General features: G+C 33.7%; 1 protein-coding gene across 4 annotated transcripts in view; it reads right to left on the reverse strand.

The window, feature by feature from the left end:
- Nucleotides 1-14,704, reverse strand: part of cib (thymosin beta cib) — a 102,341-nt gene extending 87,637 nt beyond the window's left edge. For all 4 annotated transcript variants that reach the window (XM_072538523.1, XM_072538521.1, XM_072538522.1 and 1 more), the window contains exon 1: nt 14,543-14,704. The gene's annotated coding sequence lies outside the window, so the exon portion shown is untranslated. The remainder of the gene's footprint in view (nt 1-14,542) is intronic.
- Between the last annotated feature and the right edge of the window lie 5,507 nt (nt 14,705-20,211).

Raw genomic sequence — 20,211 nt, forward strand, 5'->3', positions numbered from 1 at the left:
GAAGAGAAGCTAGCATATGGATAAAAAACATTATATTAATAAAAATGTGAGAAACGTAAAGGCGAAAAGGAGCAGTGACCAAGGCGCAAGAAAACAAAATTACTACAACAGTAAAGAAGGGCAGCTAATAGGAGATAAGCAGGGGAAGCTAGATAGATGCCAGGAGCATTTCAGAAAGCTGCTTAATAAAGAATCCACCTCAACGACCCCGTGGAAACAATGGAGACTGCCACCGTGGAAGAAATAAGAGAAATCATATATAGCATGAACAACAATAAAGGTGCAGGCAGCAATGGTATTCCTGCAGAATTAATCAATCATGGGGAGAAGCACTTATAACGCGGATATGTAGTCTGTTGATGAAAACCATGGAGCGAATGGAAATGCTGGAAGTATGGAGAGAGGTATATATATGGAGAGGACCCAAGTATGCAATACTTGGGTCATGTGCTGAGAGGCGAAAGATATGAATTACTTCAAGTTATACTGGAAGGAAAAGTACAGGGCAAAAGATCAGTAGGAAGACGCCAGAACTCGTCGCTGAAAGACCTGAGGAGATGGTTCGACCGCTCATCCGCAGAGATCTTTCGCGCAGCAGTTTCCAAAACTACAATTGCCATTTGGATCGCCAACCTTCGAAAGGAGACGGCGCAATGAGAAGAAGAAGATGGAGAAAGGCAATAGTATGTCTCATTCATAAGAAGGGAGATAAAGCAGTATGTGAAAACTACAGTAATATCACTCTTCTAGATAACATATAAGGTACTCGCCATAGTCATAAAAAGTAGACTGGAAAGGCACTTACAACAAGCAGGTTGGTGAATACCAGGGACGATTCAAAAAGGGCAGATCCACCATAGATCATATTCGTGTTAAAAATTTTTCAGAGCAGTATGTACGAGCAACAGTTAAAGCTGTTCTTAAGCTCTATTCTTTATAGATTTCAAACAAGCTTACGATTCTGTGATAAGAAGGCGTCTCTACCATGCCCTAAGAATACTTGGAATTCCGGAAAAAATTACCTTAATAGAGTAAGGATAGAAGTAAACTTAACAAGAAAATTTGAAGAAAGAAGGGGACTAAAGCAGGGAGATCCGATGTCCACAATACTCTTCAATTTCTTGCTGAAGACAATAATGAGAGAGAGTTGGATACGAACGTAAGGTACTGGCCTTAGCGGACGAGGTAGTGTTAATGTCAAGAACTAAAGGGGAACTGCTGAGGATTTTTTAACTCTTTGAAGCGAAGGCTAAACAGCACGGACTGTTTATCGATGAGCAAAAACAAAGTATATGAAAATGGGACAGACCACACTTGAAGACACACAATTGAAGATTACCACAAACAACGTGAGTAAAGAGTAGTGCTTCAAAAGGGTGGCGGAGTTTGAGTATCTAGGAATAACACTAACAAGTAAAGAAGAGGAGAGCCAAGAAATTAACAAACGGATTTCGAGAGGAAGGAAGACGGTTAGAGCTCTACACAAGCCACTAAGAGCAAAAAACATCTCCAGAGAGGCAAAATTGAGACTATACCGAACAGTGATCCAACCCAAAGTCCTGTACGGAAGCGAAACAGGGTTATGAACAAAAATCAAGAAAATATGCTGAACATTTGGGAACGGGGTAGTTTAAGGAAGATATTCTGGATAGTAAAAGGCTATGAAATACGTTTGGAGGAGACTAACAAATGCAGAGATCAGAGAGATGTACGGGAAACCAGAAATCAGCCAGATAGTCAGGACAAAGAGACTTACTACGGTAAGGCGATCTTGCGGGAATGGCAGACGGAAGGTGCGCCAAGGTCTCGCTGCTGATGGAAAGGAAAGAACAGAAGGGAACGACCGCGGAAAAAGTGGTTAGAAGTGTCTAAGGAAGACTTACAATGGGGATAACAAATTGGAGAACTGCGGCCATGGACAAAGAAGAAAGTGGAAAAATTCCAAGCCATAGACCTCTAGGGCCTTTCAGCTGTATATATATATATATATATATATATATATATATATATATATATATATATATATATATATATATATATATATTGTTATGATATGTAAAATCGAGAAAAATATTGGTTTGTTTAAAATATTTCAAAGTTCAAAAAACATTAAAATAATTCAGATAAGTAGGATAATATCCAACAAACATTTCGGAGAAGGAAAGTTATTAAATTCTTGGATTTCCTGTACTAAACAAAATGTAAGCTTTGCATAAATTATTTCTTTGTTATACTTGAGTGACCCGCATAATTTTAAGTGAAATCCCAAAGACAATTGAAATACATTAATGCAGTGATTAAAGACAATAGAAGGGATTATAGAAAGAGGTTTTTGTTAGTTTTTAGGAATTATAGAAAAATATTATTTGTAAATAAGTTTTAGGAAATTTATAATTATAGGTAAAAATTTGTTTGTTATCGAAATGAAAAAATGGGGGAATTGTGACGAGTTTTGATTGGCGGAGATTGAAAAAGGTGGGATAAGTATGTAGGAAAAAGTTTAGCGAGATTGAGCAGAAAGAAGAGAGGAGCAGTTGGTTTTCCAAATCTGTAAGAGGAACAGTGATTGTTCTCTGGCGGTTCCTGAAATGTAGCAAGCAGTAGTGTTGAATGTTAGTGAGTTTTTGTGGAGTTAGTGTATCTGACAGCAGCTGAAGCAGCAAAATATTGTAAGTCATATTTCTCTACTTATATTCCAAGAGTCACTGTTCAGGCCAACGAGAGATTCAGTTTATCGAAAGGAGAAAGGCTATCATAATTTGAATGATTTGTGCTTTTGAAGGAGATCATTAAGGACGATATACTTGCAACAATCTGTGTAAGATTGCTGATTACATAGGGAGCGGTTGAGAGGAGATAATATAGTCTACAAGGAACAAGGATTTGGACCACTCATCATCAGAGAGAGATATTTTGTTTTCTGCAGTTTTTTCTTTTATTGATAACACAATTTTTACACTTAATTTAGAAAGGATATAAATATTTTGATTAGGAGAGTTAGAATAGTTCGGAATTTTGAGATTTCAATTAATATCGTTTGTACCATAAATTTTGATTGTTCACGTACGGAGAACAAAATTTTGAGAATCCTTATATGAGATTTATTTATTGAAAACTTTTGAGTGTGAATTATTTCATTATTTTTATTTCAATATATAGTGTTAGATCATATGTGTTTTTTATTATTCCGGTATTCTCTGGACCTTACCTTTCACATGTAATAGCATAGATATTGAAGCACGAATTTAACCGAGATAAAAGAATTAAAAATTGTGATAGAGTCATAATCATATCATTTAAATAATTTTAATTAATCAAAAAAAATTAATTAGCTAATTATTGCTTGGCGCACCAAGACTTTAAATATCACAATAATATATATATATATATATATATATATATATATATATATATATATATATATATATATATATATATATATGATAATCATAGACCCAAACTATAACTATTATTCTGTCTACTACTGTGCTATTCTTGACGTCCAGATGTGTACGAACAGTTTTGGGAGATACTCCAGCATACCAACTCACCTAGGGCTCGATAACACAGACAGAGCCCCATCAGAATTCAATCCTTTTGATAACGTATGAACGCAGACCTAGTTATTTTAGCAGAGGGATAAGCAAAAATGAAGAGATAAGAAATATGAGATCTTAGTACAGTCAAATAAGCAAAAAAAAATGCCTGTGCTAAACTTGTGTTTTGTGGTCTTTAACAAATCCTCAAAATTTCAGATCGATCCATCAATTAGTTTAAAACTTATTCTATTTGTTTATCCCAGGAATCTTGTTTTTGTAATAACCTTAGTCAGAAAATAATGAAGATATGGTCATTCTACGTATACCAAATAAAAGTTTAAGAGTTAAAGTTAAACTATCAATATGTATCCAAAAAGGTTAAAAAAAATCATTTTTATAACGAAAAATCGTTTTACAAAATTAATATTATTTTTAACGTCTAAACAATTAAAATAACTTTTCAGCTATAAAGGCAGGTTTACACGTATCCGGTAACGGGCACCAGTCGCACTGGCACCACAGCGCTGGCATAGAAGTGGCATAATGTTAACACTTTTTTGCACCAGTCCAGCGCTATTTCGAATATAAAGTGGTCTATTATTCATGCCAGTGGTCCTCGTCCGCGTCCTCTGCACACAACCCTGCACCACCGGTTTTAGACACGTGTAAACACATCGTTCCAGTCGCTGGCGTACCTGTAAAGAGTACAACGACTGAGGACTGACTTCGCCAAGTAGGACCTGGCGTGCCAGTGAGAATGGCACCAGCTACTGAATACGTGTAAACGTACCTGTCAAGTACTGTCTTAATCAAGCACTGGCATCAGTCGCACAGCCACGGGGGTGTTTGGGGGTTAAACCCCCCCAGGACCCTATTCCGACACTGTTACTCACACATTTTAAGGACTCAAAATGGAGTTAACGTCATAACAAAAAATTCGGTGACCATCCTAAACCTTCCCAGAAGCAAATTCTAGGTGCGCTACTGACTGGCATGCCAGTGAGACTGGCGCCAGCTACTGGATACATGTAAATGTGCCTTTACTCGTAGATGAAATACTTTTTCATTATTAAAAAGCTGACAGGTTTTACACGAATTTTAACAAAAAACAAAGATATTTTAGAATGTTTTTCACACAACAGTATTTTAGAAGTAAAAAGTAAGGTAAGATTATACATGTTGATAGTTTAACTCTTTGGTATACGTAAAATTGCCGTATCTTCAGTATTTTCTGAATAATGTTACAAAAAAAGATCTGAACTTTTGAGGGTTTGTTAAGGAGCACAATACCCAACTTTGGGCGCAATAACAAATATCTAGCTTGATTTTTTACAATAGTTAAGTATAAACAATTAACGATTTTGCCTTATTTTGCAGTTTCCGTGGCAACAAATTAATTTGACAACTTTTAGCAATCGCCATTTTAAAGCTTTTTTGTCATTTTTAGTTCCTTATATTTATTTGTCTATTATTGACAATTTATTTCATATTTATTAAATTTCTTGCTTATCTACAATTGACTAAGGTCAGTAATTAAAATTTTGGATGTATATTCGATTGTCCTTGCCATTGAACCTACAGCTCAGTTTTATAAATAGATTTATTTCTTTATTTATAAATTCTTTGTTTCAAGATATCATTAAAAGTTAGATTAATCGCTTGACTCAAGTGTTGTTTGTCATTTAGTTTTGTTTAACTTATCTTCATATGCAATAATTTATTTATATACAAGAGAAAACATTTGTTTATCAATTTTCTTGAGTCATTGGCGTGCCTAGGCGCATTTAAGTAAATTCATGTAGATTACTCTGAGGTTCATAAAACTTTATTTGTTTCTCATTAAATCATTAACATCGGCACTTTCCAGATATTTTCCAGCAATGTTATAAAATGATCAGAATATGATCGGTAGTAAATGGACTGTTGTTAATTGATTCTGTTTATCGTATAATTGGTTATCACCCAATTATGTTTTTTTATCCCTCATTTTTCTTATTTTTGACCCTTTAACACGTTCACGCCGCTACCAGATACATGGGTCTGGTATAAACTTTACGTTCAACCGGCACTGAAATTTGGAGATCTTGCGCTTGCGCCGACAACGATAAAATGGCTAATTATGAACTAAATATTATGATATAGGTACCTACGGAATCGTCATGATGTGCTTTATATTTTAGTTTTGTTTTAAGTTACCAGATGCCAGCACCTGGTAACGTCCCACAAAGAAATTTTTTACGCTATGGGATTTACCAGAACTCCGTATCTGGTTATTAGTGTTGTCCATATTATATTATCCATAAAAATGTCGTCTAGAGGCGAAAAAATGGTTAAAATGGTGCTAAACAATCACCAAAATGCTTGGATACAAACTGAAAGTGAATCTGATAGTGATCCATTTGAAAACTTGTCTGATGAAGATCCTGAATACATTCCTAGTGAAGATAGCGACAATTCTGATGGGGACGAATCCATATATTTGAACGAAGAAGTATCCAGTGATATAGAAACTGATAATTATGAATCTGAAAAAGAAATTGGTAAGAAGAAAAATGAATCTTATAATTTGATTCTCATTATCTTTATTTTTAGGTGATGCTGAGGAAGATGTATGGACTGACATTCAGGAAACAGATAAATTAGATTTTGATAAATATCCTACAGATTTTAAAATAAATATTCAATGTGAAAATATGAGCCCGTTGGATATTTTTTGTCTATTTGTCACAGATGAAATTGTGGAATTAATTGTTCAAGAAACCAATAGATATGCAAAACAAGAAATTGGTGTACATAGTATCAAACAAAAATCTAACAGTAAGTGGGTTCCGACTAATAAAGAAGAAATTAAAAAATTCTCTAGTATCGTGATCTGCATGGGATTCGTGAAGGTACCTAATATTCGATTATATTGGTCCAAAAATGACCTTTATAACCATAAGTTTATCTCCTCAGTTATGACTAGGGACAGATTTTTGTTAATTCTACGGTATCTACATTTTCAAAATAACGACGGTATACTAGAAAGCAACGATAAATTATACAAAATCAGACATGTTTTAGACTTACTTAATGACAGATTTATAAAAATCATGACTCCAGGACGGAATGTAGTCATAGACGAAAGTATGGTACCATGGCGTGGTCGTTTGAGTATGCGGCAATATATAAAAAACAAACGCCATAAATATGGCGTTAAATTATATAAACTATGTACCATCAGTGGATATACATATAAAGTGATGGTTTACTGTGGAAAAGAAAACAATATGATAAACAAAAGCCATTCTCAGAAAGTTGTGCTGACCTTAATCAATAGCTTGTTAAATGCTCGACGAACTTTATATGCTGATAACTTTTATTCGGGCATTCCTCTTGCAAAAGATCTATTAGATCGCCAAACTTTTTATTGTGGAACTCTTAGAAGCAATCGGAATGGTATTCCAAAGGGAATAGTTCAAAAGAAACTAAATAAAAATGAAATAATTGACATCAAAAATAAGGACAATATAAAGGTAATCCGTTGGCAAGACAAGAGATCGGTATTAATGTTATCCAGTAAACCTGAACATACCCTAAATTTCTTCACTACGGGCAAGAAAAAGAGATCAAAACCTAGGGAGGAACCAGTGGAATATATTTTTAAACCGCAAGTTATCCAAGACTACAACAAAGCTAAAAAAGGTGTAGATTACAGTGACCCCAAATGGCAGCTTATTATTCTTCCTTACGAAAAGGTCTTAAGTGGTATCGTAAGGTAGTCTTCGAACTAATCTTTGGTGCTACAATAATCAACAGCTGGATTATCTATAATAAAACAAACAAAAAAGATACCAATGCTAACATTTTGTGAACAGTTAGCATTACAACTTTCAAATCAAAATGAGTGTATTTCTGAAACCAACTTATCAAAACGAAAACATTGTCTGCAACGAGAAGAAGGTCCTGGTAGAAAACGTAGACGAAATTGCGTTGATTGTTACAAGAAGTTGAGACAGACTATGAAAAGTAAGGAAGCTGACAAGAAAGTGACCAAAGTAAACACTTTTTGTGAAAATTGCGAAAAGAAACCGGCTTTGTGCTTAACTTGTTTTAATGATAGACATATCTAATTATTAATTACTATTTTAATTATTATATATTTTTGTACACTTTAATATTACTTCAAATAAAAATTGATCATTTTATTTATTTTTTAAAAGTAAAATATTTCAAATTGCCACATAAGTATCAGTATATTTTTTATATACCGTAAATACTTTACCGGACATCGGAATCTGGTGCTATGTCTGCCAGAAATGGATTAGAGTGTTTACTATGAGATGGCAGTGTTAGATTCAAGGTAATTTCAAATACAAAGTCACAGAAACCATTTATTTATAGATATGTTTACCAGACCCATAGGTCTGGTATCGTCTGAACAGTAGACAGTGTTACCAGATACAGGGATCTGGTAACGTCAATAAATGTTACTGACAAATTTAATGCCGTCGTGAACGTGTTAACATATCTATTGTAAAAAGGGTTTAATTTTTACCAATGAATGAACAACACACATAGAGAAAACTGACCCAACAAAATTTAGTTTGACAATTTAACCAATATTGCAATCGGCGCACGGTACTGGCCAGCTATGAATTCTCCTATTTTCTACTCTCAGTTGACCTACAACCATTGTGCGTGCTGGTGTCTGTTTTTTGAAAACTTAAGAATTCCGGTCACATTTGACCCAGTATACCTTTAGTGACATTATTTTTCGTTTAACTGTTTTAAATAATGGACCGCCGCAACAGACCTCTTACAGAACAAGAACTGAAAAAAGAGGCTAGGCGCTTATATTAGTGATTATTCCTCTAGTGAGAGTAAGTTAGGCAATCATGGCAGTGATTCAGTGTTGGATGCATCAGAAAATGAGCAAGCTTAAAATCAAAATCAGATACGGTTGAAAGTGATGGAAAGAAACAATTCAACATAGGATGGCAGTATTTTTTTTTAAAGAATAAATACAAGTGGTCAAAAATACCTCCAGCCAGCGGAAAAACTCGAGCAGAAAATACAATCAGAACACGCATACATGCTGTGATAGGTGATGCAAACATGAATAAAACAACCAAACCAGAAGAAACATGGAATTTGATATTTGACGATCATATGCTAGATGTTATAATACAATATACGAATGAAAGAATTACTGATTTGACAATGTCTTACGGTGAAAGCATCTTAAACTGTCAATTTATAAACATAAACCAAGTAAAAAAGCTGAAATGAAAGCCTTCATTGGTCTGCTTTTACTGTTTGATATTATTAACTCAATTATTCAAGATGTAAGTTCGTTATGACGTCAACAAACATCCAAAAATGTGCTCACCTATGTACAGTTCACCAAATATAGCTGAAAGTGTGAAAACGCGTGACGATCATGATGCGCATTCGTCAAACGACGGACCTCGCACTCGCACTGACGGTCCAGACCGTTTGTATGTGCGTTCTCACTTCATTGTTAGCGCAGGCAAAGGGAATTTCACACTTTCAGCTATACATATTTGGTGAACTGTATGAAGGGCATTTGTCATCATAGCGTTGATGTCGTGAAATGTTTGCAGTGTGCGACGGAGTAAGTCTTCAAATAATTTCAAGGTACAAAATACCCAAGACTTTTTGACTAAAATTCTTAATTTTTATTTATTTTTTTTTACAGGACGGACATAAATAAGTTGGAAAAAAAGTATTTAATCAGATTGGCGTTTTAAAAATATTTCTATTATTATTTTGTTAGTTTTTGTAAGTAACAACATACAAGAAAATTAAATGTTTATGTTTAATTCATAATAATAAGGTATATAAATTGTATCCATTTATTTTTCTTTATATTTTTCCTAAACGGTTAATTAATAAATTAAACCAATCACAACATAACATGTTTTACATATGTAAAATAATGCAGACTTTTTACTCAGCATTTTAAATGACCCGACATAAAATAATTCAAAGGATTGAGGTCTGGCGATCTCGCTGGCCATTCAATATGTCCAAGTCATCCAATCCACCTGTTCGGAAAAATTTCGTTTAGGTACCTTCGAACATCTAAAGCATAATGCGGAGGCGCACCATCCTGTTGAAACCATAAACTTTTATCAAAACCTCCAAGATTAATTGTACTGGGGAATAATTTAACTAAAGTAGGTACGAGAACCCACTTAAAAACTGAAGGTATGCTGGCCCGTTTAAATTACCTTCCGAAATAGTAGGGTCCAATGATTTTATTTCTTACAATGCCAGCCCATACGTTTACCTTTTGCGGGTATTGTGTATGATGTTCCCGCATCCAGTTGGAGTTTTCTTTTGCCCAGTATCTACAATTCTGACGGTTGACCTTGTTATTTAATTTGAATGTAGCCTCATCAGAAAAAATCATATTTTGAACCAAGAGAGGGTTTCGGTGGCTGTTATCCATCATTATTTCGCAAAATTGTATTATTTTATCTGGATCATCCTCGTTTAATTCCTGTACAACTGTGCATTTAAGGGTTAAATAAATCAGGTATAACTTGAATGTACGCCAATGATATAAGTTTTTATTCTGCTGCTTAAATAAACAAAGGATGACTTATGCATCGACAAACAGACCGATAAATATTATACTGATAATTATTTTTTCAATTGCCACTTTTTATATCAGTCTGGATTGTTTATCATTGTAAACAGAAGATATATTGGTTTTCGGAATCATTAAATTATAGAGAAAAACCCAACACATTATCTAAAAATCAATGGATATTAAGGCATACACGTGAGCGATAAGAGTTTTCTATGGGCATTTCTATTGCTCATAACGATTACACATTACAGAATTTTGTGAAGAGATCTGTTTTTAATTCAAACAAAAAAATAAAAATTTAGTTTCTTTTATTCCGAGTCAGGTTTCTAGTACTTGTGAGCGTGTTTTTTTATTTTGAGTGGGATATATATTTTGAACGGTTTATAAAATTTAATATTATCTAAAACAAATCTAAATATTAAGCAAATAATTACAGATTGTAAAGGTAATGAAATAAATATCAGTGTTGGCTTGTATGAAGAAAAAAAACTGATATTTAAAAATTAGATCGAATTTTTACTGTCGTTTTCTTTTGATAACATTGTCTGCAATGTTATTTGGAATTTCACACGTTCTAAGAACAATTTTTATCAACGAGTAGCGCTGGTTATCCTCTAAAGTGACGTTGTATGTGGTAAACTCAAAGGAAGTGATGAGGAAATGCTCCATTAACAATTAAACGCTTTCTAGAAACAGATTCGACAATTTTTTATTATTGTAACGGGAAATGGTACATCAAGTTATCGATAATTATTATGTAAAGTAAACATGTATGAGTAAATATTTATTTAAATTAATAGAACACCATCAAAAACCTGTTAAATTTGCTGATAAGTAAAACCATTATTTTTATAAATAGTAACATGTAGCAGTAAGTAGTCTTTGTTATAAAAGTCTGCCGCTTTTTTGCAGAGTATATTTTTTCTATGACTTACGGTAAATTTAAGACAAATGGTATTGGATATATTTTAATATATTTTAACATGAAAAATGATGCATAGATAATAATAATTGATCGAACAAGCGATATTTTAGTTAAATTACTTTATTATAATAATGATTGATCGTTTCATCGTTCAAAGGTAGAAAATACTGAGGAGATAAGACCAACAGACGGCACTAGCCGGATAAATATGAACTGCTCCAATAACTAGTAAACTAGTACTCCCCAATACCCCCACCGAATTGTTTATACGGCGAAAATCTACCTTCACTGTGATAACTACCCCGACATTCCAATAATTGTCGTGTATCGTGTATCCGACCTTGACATTTGTCCTCTCTTTAGAGATGTAATAGAGATGTGAAATAATCCTGAAGCCTCGGTCAGCAGTCAAAACGTATAAGGTTTATATCAGACATCTACCGAAAAAAAGAGGAACGATATAGTTCTTAATGTTCTATCTTTGATTCAAAGTTTGCCGGGGTAGTCTTATTATTTTTATAAATTTGCTATAAAAACTGTGCTATAATGCACTTTCAAGTCGAAAATAGTAAAGAAATTTATCATTGGTATCATTGTTACACTTCGGTAAAAACAAAAATAATAATTATTACCCTAAAAAATTTACATTAAATTCTTATCCTGAGGCTAGAAATGAATAAATTTCACATACATACTTCAATTTATATTACATAATTACCGCATTTATTTTTCATCGCACCCTAGAACCAACCCTTACTTTATAACTCTCTCGAGATTTTACAACAAAAAGGGGGAAGAGAGCAGTTATGATCAACATCACTAAATTTGTTGAGTGTTGATATATCCATGGAAGAGAACTTTATGTGCTTTGAAGGCCTTTTAATGATATTTTGAAGTCGCAGAAAAATTAAGTCATACAAACATTTGTAGATTATATGGAATGGAAAATAATGATGCCAATAAAAACAATATTAGGTGGTTTGGAATAGCAAATGCAAGTTAACCAAATAAATATATTAATAAAAGGCAAATAAAACAGACAGACCAAGAAAGTATGAATATATAAAATTAAGACACGAGAATTAACTGTCCTGAGAAATCTGAAGTTATTTTTCTGTGGCATCTTAATATAATTTACTATTTTTACCGAGAATTAACCACAAATTTAGTTTAAAACATTTTTATTTTGACGTTTCGATTTCCACTTCGAAAATCGTTCTCAAAATACAAATTAAACAATTTTTTTAATAATTAACCAAAACATTTACCTACTTAATTTGTATTTTGAGAAGGATTGAAATGGAAACCAAAACGTCTAAACATATTTTAAACTAAAATTGTGGTTAACTCCCAGTAAAAACAGTAAATTACTTTACTAAGGGTTACTAAAAGGTTTGTACAATAGTATAAATACCACTATAAATTATGACGTAACTTTTGGAACAGAGAGAAAAACTCTGGAAGGTGTATAAATGAAAATCAAATTCTTCTACCTTTTGGCATGCAGTAATATACCAGTTAGTGAAATGGATATTTTGGATAAACCACCAGTTAATATTACACACTAGCTAAAGCCATTGAACAAATGTACATGAAGATAACTTCTTATATAAAAATTAGTAGTCATAACTACCTTGTCTTAGATGACAAAAGGGTGTCCCCGATTTAGTTCAAGATATACCTGGATAAAGTTTGATTCCAGTGATGAAGAAAATGTAATGGTATTGGAATTCTCTTAGACGACCACACCAAAGACATTATCCATTATCAAATCATGTTGATCCAAGAAGGTGATGACAGAATACATAACAAGAAAATTATTTGAATATTACATCAAATGGACACTGACAATAATTAATGCTGCTAACACTGAATATTGTGTATAAGGGGGTGAAGTCTTAGTGATAAACAAGAGAAATACGCTAAAAATCAACAAAAATTATAAATACTAATAAAGACGCACAAATTCAAAACAGTGGAAAGTATGAACACATGATCATGTTCAAAAGATCATATGAACACTGACTAGTCATTTGGGAAAAGAATCTAAAATGGAAACCAAAGCTTCATATTTATGATTCTCTAGTAAAACACTTGAGGTTTAGCAATGCAATCGCCCGAACAGAAAACAAACTACTGGCTAAAGAAACAGGCTTTAGAAGATTAACCTTACAAACTAAAAAGAATTAGAGATAAAGGCATGACAAAAAAGCACGGAAGGGAGACTGTTAGTGATGATACACCTATGCCAGAACCAACTCATAAAAGAGTCACCAATATCGCAATATCACCTATACTTTTCGACGTGATGGAATGTGCAATTAAGAAAGTATAATGGAAAATATCTACGGGAATGAAACACCACGAACAAAATTCGCAAAGTGCAAAAAGTATTGATTACTGCTAATAAAGAAGGCAGATAGCTAGAGAACAGGTGATGACAAATAGTTACTAGTTGGGACCGCCTAAATTTACCAATATGTTATCAGTCCAAATCCAAATGCATGCCTAAAATATTAATAAAGAAAAACTATTTCGAATTGTAAACGACGTAGCTACACACAAAATGATTCATTCAATCTTATTATACCAGATATTAATGAAGCCAACGCGATAGAGCTTGTAGCTATTGAAGAACAAAACATGAAGCAAAAGAGACAGTAGTAAGTAGAGACTCTACTGTAGAGTACAAAGATTATCTATAGTTTAAACCAAGAAACTTAAGTAGTTATGCCCTTGTCGAACAGTACACCACAAACTTGAGATCAAATAAAAATTGAATCACTATAAAACCGAACTCAAAATCAATTTTTTAAGTGTAGGTATTTATAGCAGGAGGCCTATATTTACAATTGGACCTAAAAAGTCTGTGCAAAATTGATGACGAACCCTGCTACAAGAACATAAAGATACAGACACAAAAATGAAGATTAGTATTTCGCTAAATTATCGAGTTAATAATATTCGTCAGTCACGTAGTCGTGGGGTGAATAGTGCATTTGAAATTCAATAATTAATATTAAAGACACTTAAGATCAAAAAAGTTACACTTGATCTTGAAATGTCAGATAGGTATGTTATCCTTGAAAATCACAAATGTTGAACACATTTTTTAATAATATCTTAGTTTTTAGCAATCATTTTTGTTACTTAAAAGAGATAACAACAAAAGACGTAAAAAAATTTAAATTATAGAAATATTCAATTAGCCGTTTACATTTGACGTGGAAAATAACTGTTTTGATAAAAAAGTTTATATTAATTTAAAATGGAAAAAACATACTATTTATAAATAAAAAATAATAAAAGAAACATTTCCAAATTTCTTTTATCTCCGTCTAAAAAATAATTTCCATTTATGATAAAGACAAACCCCACCCAAAACCTATCAGTTTGATCATTAATAAAGGTATTTTTATTAGATTTTCTGAATAATCTTGAATAAATATTGAAATTATATCGACAAAATATTCTTACCTTTGATATGATGAATGTTCCCAAAAGGTGAAATACGTAGAAAGATTTATAAAAAGTAACTGTACAAGACTTTACCGGTTATCACAGCTGATTCTCACTCGGTCAACTTACCACTCTCACGCTGGAAGCAGAAATGGTGAAATTGAACAGAATGAGCTAAAAGAGAAGCGTTCGATTTCAGGCTGGTGTGTGCAGCGTTGCCAAATATCTATCTTGTCAATATAAATTTTAGGAGAACGGAAACTCTTTCCGGTATGTAATGAAGTTAAAACAACCAAACAGAACGTTGTTAAAAATCTGAAATACGAATTCCTCTGTCATACCAACTTTGATTGTGTATTTTTTATCTATATATAACGGCATTACTTAAGTTAATTTAATATCAAAGAATATAGACGCATATTCTCTATATTTTTTGATAATATGAACAAAGTTGTATTAAAGAAATTGTTTAAAATCGTCGAAACTTTAAACAGGCTTTTTCTATTTTTTGAAGCGGAGATTCTACACTTCTATACGAGGAAGTCCGTTATAAAAATTATTCCGTTATAAAAAGTAAACTTATTCAATTTTACTAAAATCTATAAAAAATAATAAATAAAGAATAAAATTAATTTATTCAACTTTAAAAATATTATTTCAATTTTAAAAATACATAAAATATAGTATGAAGCTTCGCGCTATTCTACAGTACCGCCTACTGTACCACTTTTTTGTATATAAAAAGGAGAAAAATCAGCTCTCTCTCTCTCTCTCTCTCTCTAGTCTAGGTAAAGGGTCTAGGTCTAGGTTCTAAAACATCAAGGTTTGTACTGCTTCCCAAAACTGGGGAGAAGTATCGCTCCATAATATGTCCCCTCCCATGCATCGGGAAGTTGTACGAGAGGAGAGGATCGACGACACGATTGAGAGATCAGGGAGCCTATCGCCGACAGTTCGGATTCTGCAAGGGAAGAGCACAATTAATGCAATTTTGAGTGTAATTGAGGCATTGCACAACATTGGGGACGAACAGCGCTGAGCGGCCCTGCTGCTATTAGATATTACAAATGTAATCAACGCTTTGCTAAATTTGGTGGCGAAATATCTTTCCGAGAGAAGGAACAGGGTTGAGAAGGGCATGCTCGTTGACGTAACGGATGAAGTCAGGGATTGGTCTTGGGTCCAACGATATGGAACCTGGCATATGACGCGGTCATGAACTACGAATACGGGGAAGGTATATCCCCTTCGGCTTTGTGGATGATCTCGCTGTGCTGGTAGTAGCGCGGGATGAGTCAGATCTCCGATTTCGGGTAAGACATACGGGCAACGTCGTGAAGGACTGGACGACAGATCACAGACTGGGACTCCCGGCAGAGAAGACCGAAGCCATCATTCTGGCGGGTGAACGGAAAAGACAAGAGATGGAACTCCAATGTGCAGGTGCACAGATAACATTAAAGAAATGCGTCAAATATCTGGGAGTTACTACACCGGTTACTACACCGATATAACGGATGGGGGGAGCATATACGTGTGGTAGCCCAGAAGGCAGCGAAGAGTGCGACTGAGCTGGGGAGTTCATGATACGAATGGACATAACGAGTCTATTGCGAGTAGCATGCGTCTACAGGACTGTATCTGCTGCGGCCTTAATAGTAGAAAGAAGACATCTCTATGAGAAAAAAGCATTTGAAAACAGCCATAAAAAAAGAAGAAAGGGAAAGATCAATGGAAAGATGGTAAGAGTGGGACAACACGGAAGATGTTGCCCAGTGGACTAAGATGCTGATCCCGAGCCTAAGGGACTGGGTGGACTGTAGTCACAGGAGACTTGTTTACTTCCTGACGATAGTTCTCACAGGACATGGGTGATTTAGGGCTTATCTTCATGGGTTCAGAAAGACAGATACATACAAATGCCTATACTGCGAATACTCCGACACTGTTACTCACACAATGCTGGAGTGTAGTAGATAGATAGTGGAGAGAAAGAGAATGGTATAGAGAAACAGGTATGAACCCTGTGACTATGAGAGAGATTATCGCGAAGATGACGGGAGGGAAGGCAGGGGGAGGGGGCTGGAATAGTGTACAAATAGCCTTACAGCGGCAGGCATCGGAATACGGTACATGCGAGAGTCAACTGCCCAAATACCCAAGCATTAAGCAAATGCTGTAACACTTAAGTATCCAGAATCGTTATTCTATTAAGATTCAAAATAATTTCACCTCCCAAAGTTATCATTTGTAGTCTTTAAATGAACATTATCTATTTTAATATATATATATATATATATATATATATATATATATATATATATATATATATATATATATATATTGTTATGGATCAGTTTATCGATCAGAAATAGAATAAAGAGTTTTTTTATTATTTTAATATACCGCGGGCATATAAGTTAAAATACAACCCTGTACTTATTTGTAATAGTTAGAATAAGAGAAAACATTGTTCCGTGACGGGACCCTGACGAGTTTTTCCGTGAAAGACTGAGTGAATAGTGAAAGGACAATGGAACCCGTATAATTATAGATTTAAGAATAAACTTGTAATTGTATTTTGCGGTGGGCATTTTTCGAAAGTAAATAAGAATTAGATTTAGATATGAGATAACAAGAATTTGGAAACTTATTTCTGTTGAAAAAGGCAAAATTGTTAATGGTTTCTGAAAAGTAATTTGAGTGAAAGTAGTTTATTTGTTTTAAATATCATGTTGGAAATTTTCTAAATCGAAAATAAGTGGGAAAGATGAATGCTTATGATTGGTTAAAAAGGAATGGTGGGAATGAGAGAGTTGAGAAGGTTGCCTGGGAGAGATTGAAAAATTTATTATGTTACCGGCAGACCAGAAGAGAAGACGTGTTTTCGTGTGGTCAATCTGAGTACCAGTGTTTTCGTTTGTTAGTGAAAAAGGTGAAAGCTGAGAGCAGATCAAAATCGAGAAGATTAATACCTCTTTTGAGTCTGCATAGTCCACGAGATATAATTGAGAAAGAAAGGAGAATTTGTGAATAAAGAGTACCGGTCAAAAGAGGCTTGGGCTTGTGTTTTCGGAGGAGTAGTTTGCTGGTATGCGGTTTGGATCGATGCTGAGAACGGGAAAGATTTGATGGTAGCCGGACATAATCAATCAAGGAAGGAACTGTGGTTTGATTGAGAGGAGACATCATTGGTGTAAAAAAATAAAGGTCAGTCAAATAATTTGAATGAAAGAAAACTTTAAGATATTCTAAAGATAAAATCAAATATAAGCATACGAACTAAGATTCCAAGTTTCAAAGAGTTATTTTTTTTGTGAATAAATTATATTTTTATATGGTCATTTTTTTAGTAGATATTATTATAAAACAGATCAATAGATAGTTTGTAATTAAAATTAAATTTAGAGTATAGGAGTTTGTTGGGAAAGATAATTGCCCACAAAAGTTATTTATTAATATTCATCGTATTGCTTGTTGAAAATAAATAATAATTTGTGTGCATATTTATGTTGTTTTAATGTTAGTTCCGTTTCCTGTTCTATCCCGATTATGAGCAACTAGGAGATACTGAACCCACTAGAAGAGATATATAAAGTAAACTGATTAAAGTAAAATTAAGAAGGCACCCTGAGAAACATCATAAAGCAGATCACAACAATATATATATATATATATATATATATATATATATATATATATATATATATATATATATATATATATATATATATATATATATGAGATTTGTCTTTTTAGTTTTGCATATATCCGCTTAGATGGCGCTACCAATAAAAGCTTCCGACACAAATGTAACCTCAATCATTTTTTTGACATAAATCGAGAGTTTCATTGCGATACAACACGTCGTGTAGATACATCGAATTTTTGAAATTAGCAAGTCGGTCGACAAATGGATCTTAGCCGAGAACATTTTCGAGCAATATTTTTTTACAATTTTCGGAGAGGATTATCCCAACAGCAATGTCTCGCTGAAATGGTTTCTGTGTTTGAGAATGAAGAATTACACCAGTCAATTGTTTCACGCTGGTATTGCGAATTATAACGGGGTCGTTTCAGTCTCAGCGACGAATCCAGGCCAGGTCCACCCAAAACAGCAGTCACACAGCAAATCATTCATGCGGTTCGTCAGCTAATTAAATATGAACGGGGTATATCATACCGGAAGATATAGGCATCTTTGGGTATTTCAAAGATCTCGATCCAAAAGATCCTACATGAAGAACTGGGTGCTACGAAGCTGGTTTCCCATTGGATCCTTCATTTTCTCACGAAAGACTAAGAAGCAGTTTGCTCGATTGGTGTCGAAAAACATTGGAACAGTTTAACAAAGGAAGCCCAAAAAACGTTTATAGTATTATTTCTATATAACAGACAATAGAGTTTTTGGAGATTCAAAACATCGAATTTTTAAACCATACACCGTATAGCCCCGACCTAAGTCCCAACGACTTCTTCACGTTCCCAAAGATCAAGAATTCAATGCGTGGACAGCGATTCCAGTCGCCAGAAGAAGCCATCGATGCTTTTAAACAGCGATTTTTCAGTGTCAACTGAAGACTGGAATAACTGTTTTACCAAATGGTTTGAGCGTATGCAAAAGTGTATCGATCTTGGTGGGACATATTTTGAAAAGCAATAAAGTACTTTAAGTCTATATATTTTTTGACTTTATGCAAAACTACATTTACTTCATTTTATTTAATGCCACTTTTTGGAACATGTAAGCTTAACTAACACACCAGGAAGTTCTAAACATTTCAAATATATTTATTGTGAATAAAAAGTTTTACTCCGAAAATGCTTAAAATGTTTTTTTAGTAATTGTTTTATATTTAAATAATTAATATATAAGTTCCGTAGATAAGACTAAACTTCAAATACATCCGGCAACATTGCGATGCTCTTTCTCTATATGATTACCCATTCCAGTGCCGTCGTCTACACCAAACATGGGTCATAGTTACGCTCTTATTAAGGCTCATAATGGTTCGCTAGGGAAGTTTCTCGTGGCACAGACTGGATGGGAGGACATTGTACGCTCGTATGGTGGGGAAATTTGATTTGGATCCGAGCTCTGAGTCATTCTTGAAAATGTCTCTAAATAAGCAATCAAATCTAATGTGGGCCTGACCTCACCCCTTATAATAAGTATAAATCCAGTCTTTTATAGATCGTTTATTTTATCATCTCCAGATATGATTCAGTGCCGGGTTGATTTTCCGAAAATATAAAAAATTTCTCAATAAAAAAAAAATAAATAAAAACCTACCACGAAAATAAAGACAGACATTTATAAGCTTTAGCCAATTACAGTACAGTATGGAAAAATAAATGGGTTAATAATCTGTACACGCAAAACAATAGGCGAATTCTAGACGAATAAACTCACCAAAAAATATTCATAAAATCAACAAAAAGGTTAACCAATTTATTGTTAATGGTTTAAAAAACTATAAGCACGGGATGAAAAAAATTAAGATGTGAATACATAAACTTGCGGAATAGTCAACTGTACAGGGTGTCCCAAATTGGTATGTTTTACAGGGTATACCACTATGGGGTATACCGAAAACTACAGGAGATAGTTAAGATGATGTCATGACTTATTTTTTCGTTAAAGTCACGATTGCCCAATCAAATCATAAATGGTTCTCCATATTAGG

Source organism: Diabrotica undecimpunctata, chromosome 7, assembly GCF_040954645.1.
Source record: "Diabrotica undecimpunctata isolate CICGRU chromosome 7, icDiaUnde3, whole genome shotgun sequence".
Classification (NCBI taxonomy): Eukaryota; Metazoa; Arthropoda; class Insecta; order Coleoptera; family Chrysomelidae; genus Diabrotica; species Diabrotica undecimpunctata.